The sequence below is a fragment of the Henckelia pumila genome, unplaced genomic scaffold (genome assembly GCF_033568475.1).
Source record: "Henckelia pumila isolate YLH828 unplaced genomic scaffold, ASM3356847v2 CTG_466, whole genome shotgun sequence".
In the NCBI taxonomy this organism is placed as follows: Eukaryota; Viridiplantae; Streptophyta; class Magnoliopsida; order Lamiales; family Gesneriaceae; genus Henckelia; species Henckelia pumila.
Window position 1 is genome coordinate 783,974 of NW_027331833.1, and position 11,170 is coordinate 795,143.

Sequence of the window (11,170 nt, forward strand, 5' to 3'; positions counted from 1 at the left end):
TACGAAGAAGGGGCCAAGTGCAAAGGGTAAGAAACGTTCTGTTCCACCCAAAAAAACTGGGCCCAAGAAGTAGCACAAGACCAAAGCTTCTAACATGGACAAGTCTGAAGATGTTTGCCATCACTGCAAGAAAACCGGTCACTGGAAGCGTAACTGCAAAGAATATCTCGAGCAGTTGCGAACTGCAAAGGGTATGTTTTATATTGAAATAAATGTTTCGCTTAATACTACTTCTTGGGTATTGGATACCGGATGTGGATCTCACATTTTCAATGATTTGCAGGTGATGTCAAGAAGTCGTAGGCTGAGGATGGGTGAGACCCAGTTGAGGCTCGAAAATGGTTCCAGAGTTGAGGCCAAAGCTGTGGGAGATGTTTATTTAATTTTGCAGAACAATTTTAAGTTATTTCTGAGAGATGTTTTATTTGTGCCAGATTTGGTTAAAAACATTTTTCTGTTTCTATGCTTGATAGAGATGGTTTTTCTTGCAATTTTGTGAATGAGATTTGCAATATTTACAAAAATGAATGTTTGATTGGATATGGACAACTTGAAAATGATCTATATAACTTGAAATTAAAAGACGTTCCAGTTAATTATGTTGATAAACCGGTAACAACAATAAAAAGGAAAAACGATAGTCAAAACCCGGCAAACCTTTGGCATGCTAGGCTAGGCCATATTTCCTCACGGAGGATGAACAAGCTAGTGGGAGAGGTCATGTTTGATATTTCAGATATTAACTCTCTACCTACTTGTGAGTCTTGCTTGAAAGGAAAAATGACTAAAACACCTTTTAAGGGAAATCCTGAGCATAGTCAAAATCTATTGGATTTGATCCATACAGATGTTTGTGGACCATTTAGTATTGGTACTAAATATGGCCACACCTACTTTATTACCTTTACTGATGATTATTCAAGGTATGTGTATTTATATTTAATGAAATATAAGTCTGAATCATTTGAAAAGTTCAAAGAATTCAAGACTGAAGTAGAAAACCAGCTAGGTAAAAGTATTAAAGCACTTCGATCTGATCGAGGCGGTGAATACTTGAGCACCAAATTTTTAGACTATCTGAAAGAAAATGGAATTCTTTCTCAGTGGACTCTCCTGCCATACCTCAGCTTAATGGTGTAGCAGAGCGTCGTAATCGAACTCTATTGGACATGGTTCGATCTATGATGAGCTTCACTGAGCTCCCACCTTCGTTTTGGGGCTATGCACTTGAAACGGCGGTATTGTTGTTGAACAATGTCCACACTAAAGCAGTAAATAAAACTCCATACGAATTATGGACTGGCAAAACTCCTAAGTATTCATACTTAAGGATTTGGGGATGTCATGCTTACGTGAAGCAGACAGTGGGAGATAAGTTAGATAGTCGATCCACCTTGTATTATTTTGTAGGGTATCCGAAGAATTCGATCGGATATTACTTCTATCATCCTACTGAAACAAAAGTGTTTGTTTCTAGGAATGCCACCTTCCTGGAGAAGGAGTTCTTACTTGAAATAAAAGGCAAGATGATGGAAATCGAAGAAGTCCGACAAGAACCCGAGATACAAAATAACGATCCCACACCTAAGGAACTAATAAATGACAGCCACTTCTTAGGAAATCCGAAAGGGCTTCTAGACCTCCTGTTCGACTTAATCTCCTACTTGAAGGGGATCAAAGTGAACCCATCATTGGATGTGATCCAAGAAACTTTAAGGGAGCAATTTCTGATGTCGATTCGAATTTATGGCTTGAAGCCATGCAGTCTGAAATAAACTCCATGCATGCAAACCAAGTTTGGTCTTTAGTAGATCCATCCGATGGAATTTTTCCTATAGGGTGTAAATGGATCTACAAGAGAAAACTTGGGTCTGATGGTAAGGTGCTAACCTACAAGGCACGATTGGTCGCAAAAGGTTATACACAAAGACAAGGTATTGACTATGATGAAACCTTTTCACCAGTCGCAATGTTCAAGTCCATAAGAATCTTAATTGCCATAGCAGCATGGTATGACTATGAGATATGGCAGATGGATGTGAAGACTGCATTCTTTAATGAAAACATTAAGGAAGAGATCTATATGATCCAGCCCGAGGGATTCACATCCATGGGAAACGAGCATAAGGTATGCAAGCTTCAAAGGTCAATTTATAGTCTCAAACAGGCGTCAAGAAGTTGGAACCAGAAATTTGATGAAACAATAAAAGACTATGGTTTCATCAAGAACCCGGAGAAACCGTGCGTGTACAAGAAAGTAGTTAATGATGCTGTGACATTCTTAGTGATTTATGTTGACGACATCCTACTCATTGGGAATGATGTAGGGATGTTGCAGTCAACAAAGATATGGTTGTCAGGTAGATTTTCAATGAAGGACTTGGGTGAGGCGTCCTATATTCTAGGAATACAGATCTATAGAGATAGGTCTAAGAGAATGATAGGACTCACTCAAGCGACCTACATCGACACCATATTGAAGAGATTCTCTATGGATGAGTCCAAGAGAGGACATCTACCTATGTGTCATGGAGTTTCTCTATCCAAGTCAATGTCTCCCAAGACTGACGAAGAGATAGATAAAATGACACACATACCATATGCATCAGCTATAGGTAGTATCATGTATGGGATGATATCTACCAGACCGAATGTAGCCTTTGATCTGAGTGTCACGAGCAGATATCAGGCCAACCCCGGTCAAATGCATTGGAAAGCTGTGAAGGATATTCTTAAGTACTTGAGAAGGAGTAAGAATATATTCATGGTTTATGGGGAAAGAGAATTGAAATTGGAAGGCTATACCGACTCTAGCTTCCAAAGCGACGTGGATGACTCGAAATCAACCTCTGAATTTGTATTCATGCTCAATGGTGGTGCTGTCTCTTGGAAGAGTTCCAAGCAGGACACCACAGCGGATTCCACCACTGAGGCAGAGTACATTGCAGCATCAGCTGCTGCTAAAAAGGCCGTTTGGATGAGGAATTTCATCCAAGAGTTGGGGGTCATTCCTGAAGCTGTTGGTCCAGTCCCGGTGTACTGTGACAACACTGGTGCCATTGCTCAGGCAAAGGAACCAAGGTCTCATCAAAGATCCAAACACATACTTAGGAAATACCAGATCATTCGAGAGATCGTGGAAAGAGGAGACATTACTGTCGAGAGAGTGGCCTCTGCAGACAATATCGCTGATCCACTTACTAAGCCCTTGCCAGGACCATTATTTGACAAACATCGCGAAGCAATGGGACTACGTAGTATGACTAGTTGGCTTTAGGGCAAGTGGGAGATTGAAATAGTGGGTGCCCTGTTAGCCAACTTGTGGCTAAGGGCCTTTATGACTCTATTTGTAAACAATCTTTGTTTAATATAATTTACACTTTATATTGGCATTTGCTTTATCTTTTATCATATTGTTATATTGTGGCGTGCTATACGATGTTTAGATAAAGACCTTGAATATACTAAAGTGCATGCAAGATGTGATAGTGGATATGGATGAATATCATGAAACACGTCTTGTAATCATTGTATATTCTAAACCAGTTCCTAGTCAATTGAGCCGTCCGCAATAAGGATAAGGATCGCTCAAGATTGAGACTAGCATTTGCGATGCCAAGTACCACGTTTCATTGGTATGGAACATAGAGATTTTTGAAGCATGCAAATGGATATTTATTGGATGACTGATCGAACTACCCTATTCAAACTTTCCAAGTGGTTTTCACTAATTGAGTGGAAAAGTCCATGGTTTTGGTTGTACATCATTAGTCCTTACTACTTGAAACATCATGGAGACTCTATATGCTAGTACAGTACTTTGACTCGTTTACCGACTATATGAGGGTCATCAGATGTTGAGATTGGGTACAGTTATAACACATATAGGAGTCAATGCTTTGTTGTCAAGGATTCACCGCACTCTTGCGAGTGTGGATATCCTATGCGATCTGAGGAGATATTAGTGTAACAAATCTCTGGCCATAGTACATGATGTGCTTTAGGTTACTTGGTTTCTTAGTTGCACATGCGATGTCACTATTTGATCTTCAAGAAGTATTGCATAGTTATCGAATCTCGAACGACTCTCGATATACCAATGATTGTTGATTCGATCGGGATATATGGATGAAGGGACCGTACTGTACGCTAACCAAAACCCACTGGTTCTTGCAGGCACTATCAGTGATACCTAGGAAATCATGGGGCGATGTTGCTAGGCGCTCTTACCATGATTCGATGGGCAAGTCGGAAATTGTTGTTCCGAATCACAAAGGAGTTGTGGGCCCACGACTAGTTGTATCCCTGAACCATTGAGGGTTACACAAGTAATAGATTTCTAATTCCCGTTGAGATAATTAAATTTAATGAGTTAAATTTAGTGAATGAGAAGTAGGACTTCGTATTAATGAGTAGAGAAAGTGAGATTTCCTAAAATGACATAGGGATGCCATTTTTGGAAACCACTGAATTCGGATTCAGAAAATTTATCTTGACTTTAAAATGTACAGAAAAGGTTTCTGTACATATTGGTAAAATTGGTTTGTCAATTTAAGTCACGATGAATTTTATATTAATTTCTGAACATGCGGGCTTTGCTTGTCAGGCTTGAACTTATGACTAATGGGCCCTAAGCTGTTAGCAGCCCATGTTATAAATAAGTTATTGCAGTACAAAAATAAAATAATACAGCTCAAAAATTTTGAAACCTAGAGAGCTCTCTCCCTAGGGTTTCGGCCGCCCCCCCCCCCCCCCCTCTCCTCTGTGTTCGAATTTTCAGTCTGCAAATTTTCGAATTTGCAGTCTATTTTAACAGATCAGATCTGTTTATTCTCTTCGTAGAAACTTCTGATAGACTTTCTAGTGCAGTCTGTCAGAGGGATTAAGAATTCTGTTCGTGGACCTGATTCAGGAGTTGATCGATCGAGTCATCAGTTCCTGGGATATACAAGAAGAGCAGATTTATCTGTTGGAGTCCATAACCTCAAGTTGAGACTTGAGAGGTAAAATTTAATTGTTATTTTATTTTACTTATTTGTTTTAATCTTAAGAATTTGATACCCACGATCTGGAATCGTTCCAGATCAGAAAATAAAAATTTTAAACTTCCGCTGCCTTGGGTATGTTATGGATTATACCGAAGCGATCATGACGATAATAATTGCGAAATAAAACAATCAACAAGAATACCAAGATTTACGTGGTTCACCCAATATAGGCTACGTCCACGGAGCTGCTGCAATATTTATAACCAGAGAAATATTACAAGTGTATACAAAATACTATATCTCTCACCAACCCAAACCCCGAGTATTACCGAGAAATAATTCTCTAACTCACAAGAGATATCCAAAAAAAACACTCCTTTTTTTTCTATCTCTTTAAATTCTTCTCTTTTTGTTAATACAAAAGAAGAAAAGAATGGGATGCTTCAACCGAGAAATGAAGGCCTCTATTTATAGGACTTCTTTTACGCGTGACATTTAATTCTTCAGCTCACAACCTTCAACCACCGCCTGTCACCTGTCACCTATCCTCTTTAATATGCCACCTAACATTTCTCCCACTTGAAGACTTGATTTCAATCATGGCTTCACACAGTCAATGCAACAACTCATGCCTCCTCTTTCATACTTGCAGTTCAACTGAAGTTGAACATAACTTCAGTTTGTCAGTGGTCACCACCTTCGTGAACATATCAGCTGGATTTTTGCTTCCTGCAATCTTCTCAAGCATCAAGATTCCATCCTCTAAAACTGATCTGATGAAATGGTACCGCACATGTATATGCTTTGTCCTAGCATGATAAACAGGATTCTTTGCCAAATGAATAGCACTCTAACTGTCACAGTGTAATGTGCTATCCTCAAGCTTCTGACCCAACTCCTCAAGGAATGATCTCAACCAGATCATCTCTTTGCTAGCTTCTGTCACAGCAATGTACTCAGCTTCAGTAGTCGAAATTGCAACAATCTTTTGCAACTTGGATACCCAAATTACTGCCGTACCACCCAATGTGAACACATATCCAGTAGTACTCTTCCTGCCGTCTAGGTCACCACCCATGTCGGCATCTACAAAACCTTGTAAGCCTGAATCTGACTTTCTGAAGCACAGAGATGAACTGATAGTACCTTTCAAATATCTGAGAATCCACTTCACTGCTTCCCAGTGTTGTTTTCCAGGATTGCTCATAAACCTGCTCACAACTCCCACTGCATGTGCTATGTTTGATCTGGTGCACACCATTGCATACATGAGGCTTCCGACAGCAGATGCATAAGGAACCTTATTCATATAAGCATGCTCCTGCTCCGTCGATGGTGATTGGGCTTTGGTTAGTTTGAAATGACTAGCCAAAGGAGTACTAACCGGTTTAGCTTCATCAATGTTGAATCTGCTAAGCACCTTTTTCACGTACTCTGCCTGAGATAGCTTCAAGACTCCGTTCACCCTATCTCTCAAGATCCTCATACCAAGAATTTGTTTTGCAGCTCCCAAATCCTTCATATCAAATTCTTTTGATAATTCTCTCTTGAGCTTATCAATCTCTTCCAGACAAGATCCTGCTATTAACATGTCATCCACATATAGCAGTAGAATGATATAGGAACCATCAATCTTCTTCACATAACAACAGTGATCCGCCTGGCACCTCAGGAAACCATTGTTATTCATGAATCCATCAAACTTCTTGTACCACTGTCTTGGAGCTTGTTTGAGACCGTACAAGCTCTTCTGAAGTTTGCACACCATTTTCTCTTTCCCTCGTACTTCAAATCCCTGTGGCTGCTTCATATAAATTTCTTCATCCAAGTCACCATGAAGAAACGTCGTCTTTACATCCAACTGCTCCAAATGTAAGTCTTTCTTCGCCACTAGTCCAAGTACAGTTCTAATAGTGGTCAGCTTCACCACTGGAGAGAAAATCTCGGTGTAATCAACGCCTTCTCTTTGTTGAAATCCTTTTACAACAAGTCTTGCCTTGTATCGTTTGCGGCCATCAATTTTTTCTTTGATCCGGTACACCCACTTGTTATGTAATGCCTTCTTGCCTTCCGGAAGTTCTGTCAGCTCCCAAGTCTGATTGGATGACAGTGAATCCATCTCATCTTTCATGGCTAACTCCCACTTGATTGAATCATCATTTTGCATCGCTTCTTCAAAGGTCTCCGGTTCACCTTTATCAGTCAGCAAACTATAGTGAAGTGCAGGGGAGTATTTCTGAGGTGGTCTGATTGTTCTAGAAGATCTCCTGAGTTCAATTTCCGGAGTTTGTGGGTCATCATCTTGTGTAGTTTCTTCTTCCTGGTTACTATCCTCCGACTCATTCACAGGAATATCAATCAATGACACTTCATTTGACTTATGGACTTCAGGACATTTATCTCCAGTTGGAATGTCTGAGTTGTCTTTGTACAAAACTTGCTCATTGAAAATGATGTCTCTGCTCCGAATGATCTTCCGATTTTGGTCATCCCAGAACCGATAACCAAACTCATTATCTCTATAACCAATAAAGAAACATTTCTTTGATTTCGGATCAAGTTTCGTTCTGTTGGCTGAATCGATGTGAACATATGAGAGACAACCAAACACTTTCAAGAACGAAAGTTTTACTCCTTTGCCGCTCCAGACCTCCTCTGGTATTCTACAATCAAGTGGTACCGAAGGTCCTCTGTTGATCAGATATGCTGCAGTGTTAACTGCATCAGCCCAAAATGATTTCGGCAGTCCAGCGTGCAATCTCATGCTCCTGGCTCGCTCATTCAGGGTCCTGTTCATTCTTTCAGCTACACTATTTTGTTGAGGTGTACCAGGAATGGTTTTCTCCATCTTGATCCCGTTCTGTGCACAATACTTCTTGAACTCAAAATCTTCATATTCTCCACCATTATTAGACCATAAACACTTCACTTCCAAGTTGGTCTCATTTTCCACCATGACTTTCCATCTCTTGAAGGTTTCGTAAACATCAGATTTATTTTTCAAAAAATAAACTCAAACTTTCCTGCTCGAATCGTCGATGAATGTGACATAGTATCGTGAGCCTCCGAGAGATGTCACAGGAGATGGCCCCTACACGTCAGTATGAACCAGCTCCAACTTTGCTGCTTTTGGTTCTCTACCGCCTTTTGAAAAGCTCACCCTTTTTTGCTTTCCAAGAACACAACTTTCACACAGTGTGTTCGACAGCTTTTAATCCGGTAGCTTTCCTTTTGATATTAGCATCTTCATTCCCTTCTCACTCATATGTCCAAGTCTACAATGCCATAGACTTGAGTTAGCTTCAGTATCCACAGCTGCTAACATGTCTCTGCAACTGGAATTCATGTAGAGGGTTCCAGTTTTCGTTCCTCGAGCAACAATCATGGCTCCTTTACTCACTTTCCAAGAGCCATCACCAAAGGTCACTTTATGGCCTTCGTCATCGAGCTGTCCCATTGAGATCAGATTTCGGGTCAACTTTGGTACATGTCTCACTTTGTTGAGCTTCCAGATGGATCCGTTTGACATTTTCAAACTGATATCACCCATACCAGCTATTTCCAACGGTTTTCCATCAGCCAGGAAAACTTTTCCGTAATTACCAGCAATGTAATTACTGAATACCTCACGATCACCGGTGGTATGAAATGAAGCTCCCGAATCCATAACCCAAGAATCAACCGGGCTTTCCATGGATAGTACTAAGGTATCATGTACATCCTCAGTAACAGCATTTGCATTATTCTTGGGTGATCTGCAGTCCTTTTTCATGTGACCAGTTTCACCACAGCTCCAGCACTTCAATTTCTTTTCAAAGGTATTTTTTCTTTTCTAGTTCTTGATTTGGATCTGTCACGCCATCGGTTAGAACCTTTTTCGCTACTCCTGCCCCTACTTCTGTTTTCAAGATTTAGGGCAGATCTCGATGATGTTGCTTCTCCCGAATCCCTCCTACGAACTTCTTCACCAAGAATTCGATCTCTGACATCATTGAATTGTAACTTTCCCTTTCCAACAGAATTGCTAACCGCTGCCCGCATCGGCTCCCAAGCATTTGGCAAAGACGCCAATAGAATAAGTGCTCGAATTTCATCATCAAATTTAATTTCAACCGATGTTAGTTGGGAAACAATCGTGTTGAATTCATTGATGTGTGCTGCCACCGAAGCACCTTCCTCCATCTTTAAGTTGAATAACTTTTTCATGAGGAACACTTTATTATTTGTTGATGGCTTCTCGTACATGTCCGAAAAAATGGACATCATCTCCTCCGTGGTTTTTGCCTCCGCCACGTTGTGTGCCACGTTCTTTGTTAGGATCAATCGTATTACCCCTAACACTTGTCGGTCAAGAAGCTCCCACTCATCATCCTCCATCTTTTTTGGCTTCACCCCGGATAGAGGTTGATGTAGCTTCTTGCTATACAGATAATCTTTAATCTGTAACCGCCAGAGCGTGAAATCTGTACCGTCAAACTTATTGATTCCCGGTCTCAATCCGTCACTTCCGGCCATCGCTTCACCTGCCTTAATAAAATTTCAAAAAATCTTTTCTGATGTGGAAGATCAGACAAAGCTGCAACCACAGAGCATACTCAAAATTTTAAGAAATTTTTCACCAAGGCTCCCGGACACTGTAACAGCTCTGATACCTGTTGTTATGGATTATACCGAAGCGATCATGACGATAATAATTGCGGAATAAAATAATCAACAAAAACACCAAGATTTACGTGGTTCACCCAATATAGGCTACGTCCACGGAGCTGCTGCAATATTTATAACCGGAGAAATATTACAAGTGTATACAAAACACTATATCTCTCACCAACCCAAACCTCGAGTATTACCGAGAAATAATTCTCTAACTCACAAGAGATCTCCAAAAAAAAACACTCCTTTTTTTTTCTATCTCTTTAATTTCTTCTCTCTTTGTTAATACAAAAGAAAAGAAGAATGGGATACTTCAACCGAGAAATGAAGGCCTCTATTTATAGGACTTCTTTTACGCGTGACATTTAATTCTTCAGCTCACAACCTTCAACCACCGCCTGTCACCTGTCACCTATCCTCTTTAATATGCCACCTAACAGGGTATCATATCTACGGATCCGAGAACGCGTTCCAACAACGATCCTGACAGAATTCGTTAAAACTAAAACTAAAATTAAATCAGAACAAAACTAAAAAGAAGAAGAAGGATATTTGACATGGTTTGGGAATATGTCCTACCTATATCGAGTCATTTCTAAATATCAAATAAATCAACTTATGCGCCTAAGTTTTTGAGTTATACGTTTGAAGGCTCCATATTATTTAATTTGATGTAGTGATCACGAACATATTCATTCGATATTTCTGTGCAAAAGTTCTTTTTAAGAAAATATTCAAATTCCGACTATTAATAAGACCAAATATCCTAATATAATTTAAAAATGGAGTTTGTAGCATTGTCTATATTATTGTCTATACCATCAGTGTGAGGGTTCCTCGGTGAAACGAGATCCACAATAGACTTTAAAATTTTCGATCATGAGGATGATCGATGTGAAGTTTATTCATACAATTAAATTGAATGCACAGAAATGATATATTTCACGGTCTAGAATGTGGATGGTTCGTTGTCATGCTTATATTAATTAATGTGACTGTAACTGTAGATTTTGAAACCACGAAGTCCTATCAACCTATTTGGTCAATCAACTTTTAGTGAAGTTTTCCTAATTCCATAATTGTCATTTACACATTTTAACTTTCATATCTACAATTTGTTCTTAAATTTGACACTAAAGAAAGGGAAAAAATAATTATCAAGAATTTTAAGAACAAATTACACACAATACATAATATTAACTAGTACACGGATCACATGTGTTGCATGTGCATAAAATATATATTATTTAAAATTAAATATTATTTTATAAACTTGAATTTAATTATAATTTTTGTTTAAATGTTAGGATAATGTGATAGTGGTTAAGATAATGGGGATAGTGAAGCAAAATGTGGGATGCTTTGAATAAGAAATTTACTTTTTTGGACCTCCATTATTAAGCATATTAGAAGAATGATAAAGGATAAATTGGAAATAATTAAAATGATCAAATATGATTTTTATATGGGGTTTATGTATTATAATATAGTAAAGATATGATTATATTACACACAGAAAGTGTGTGCAT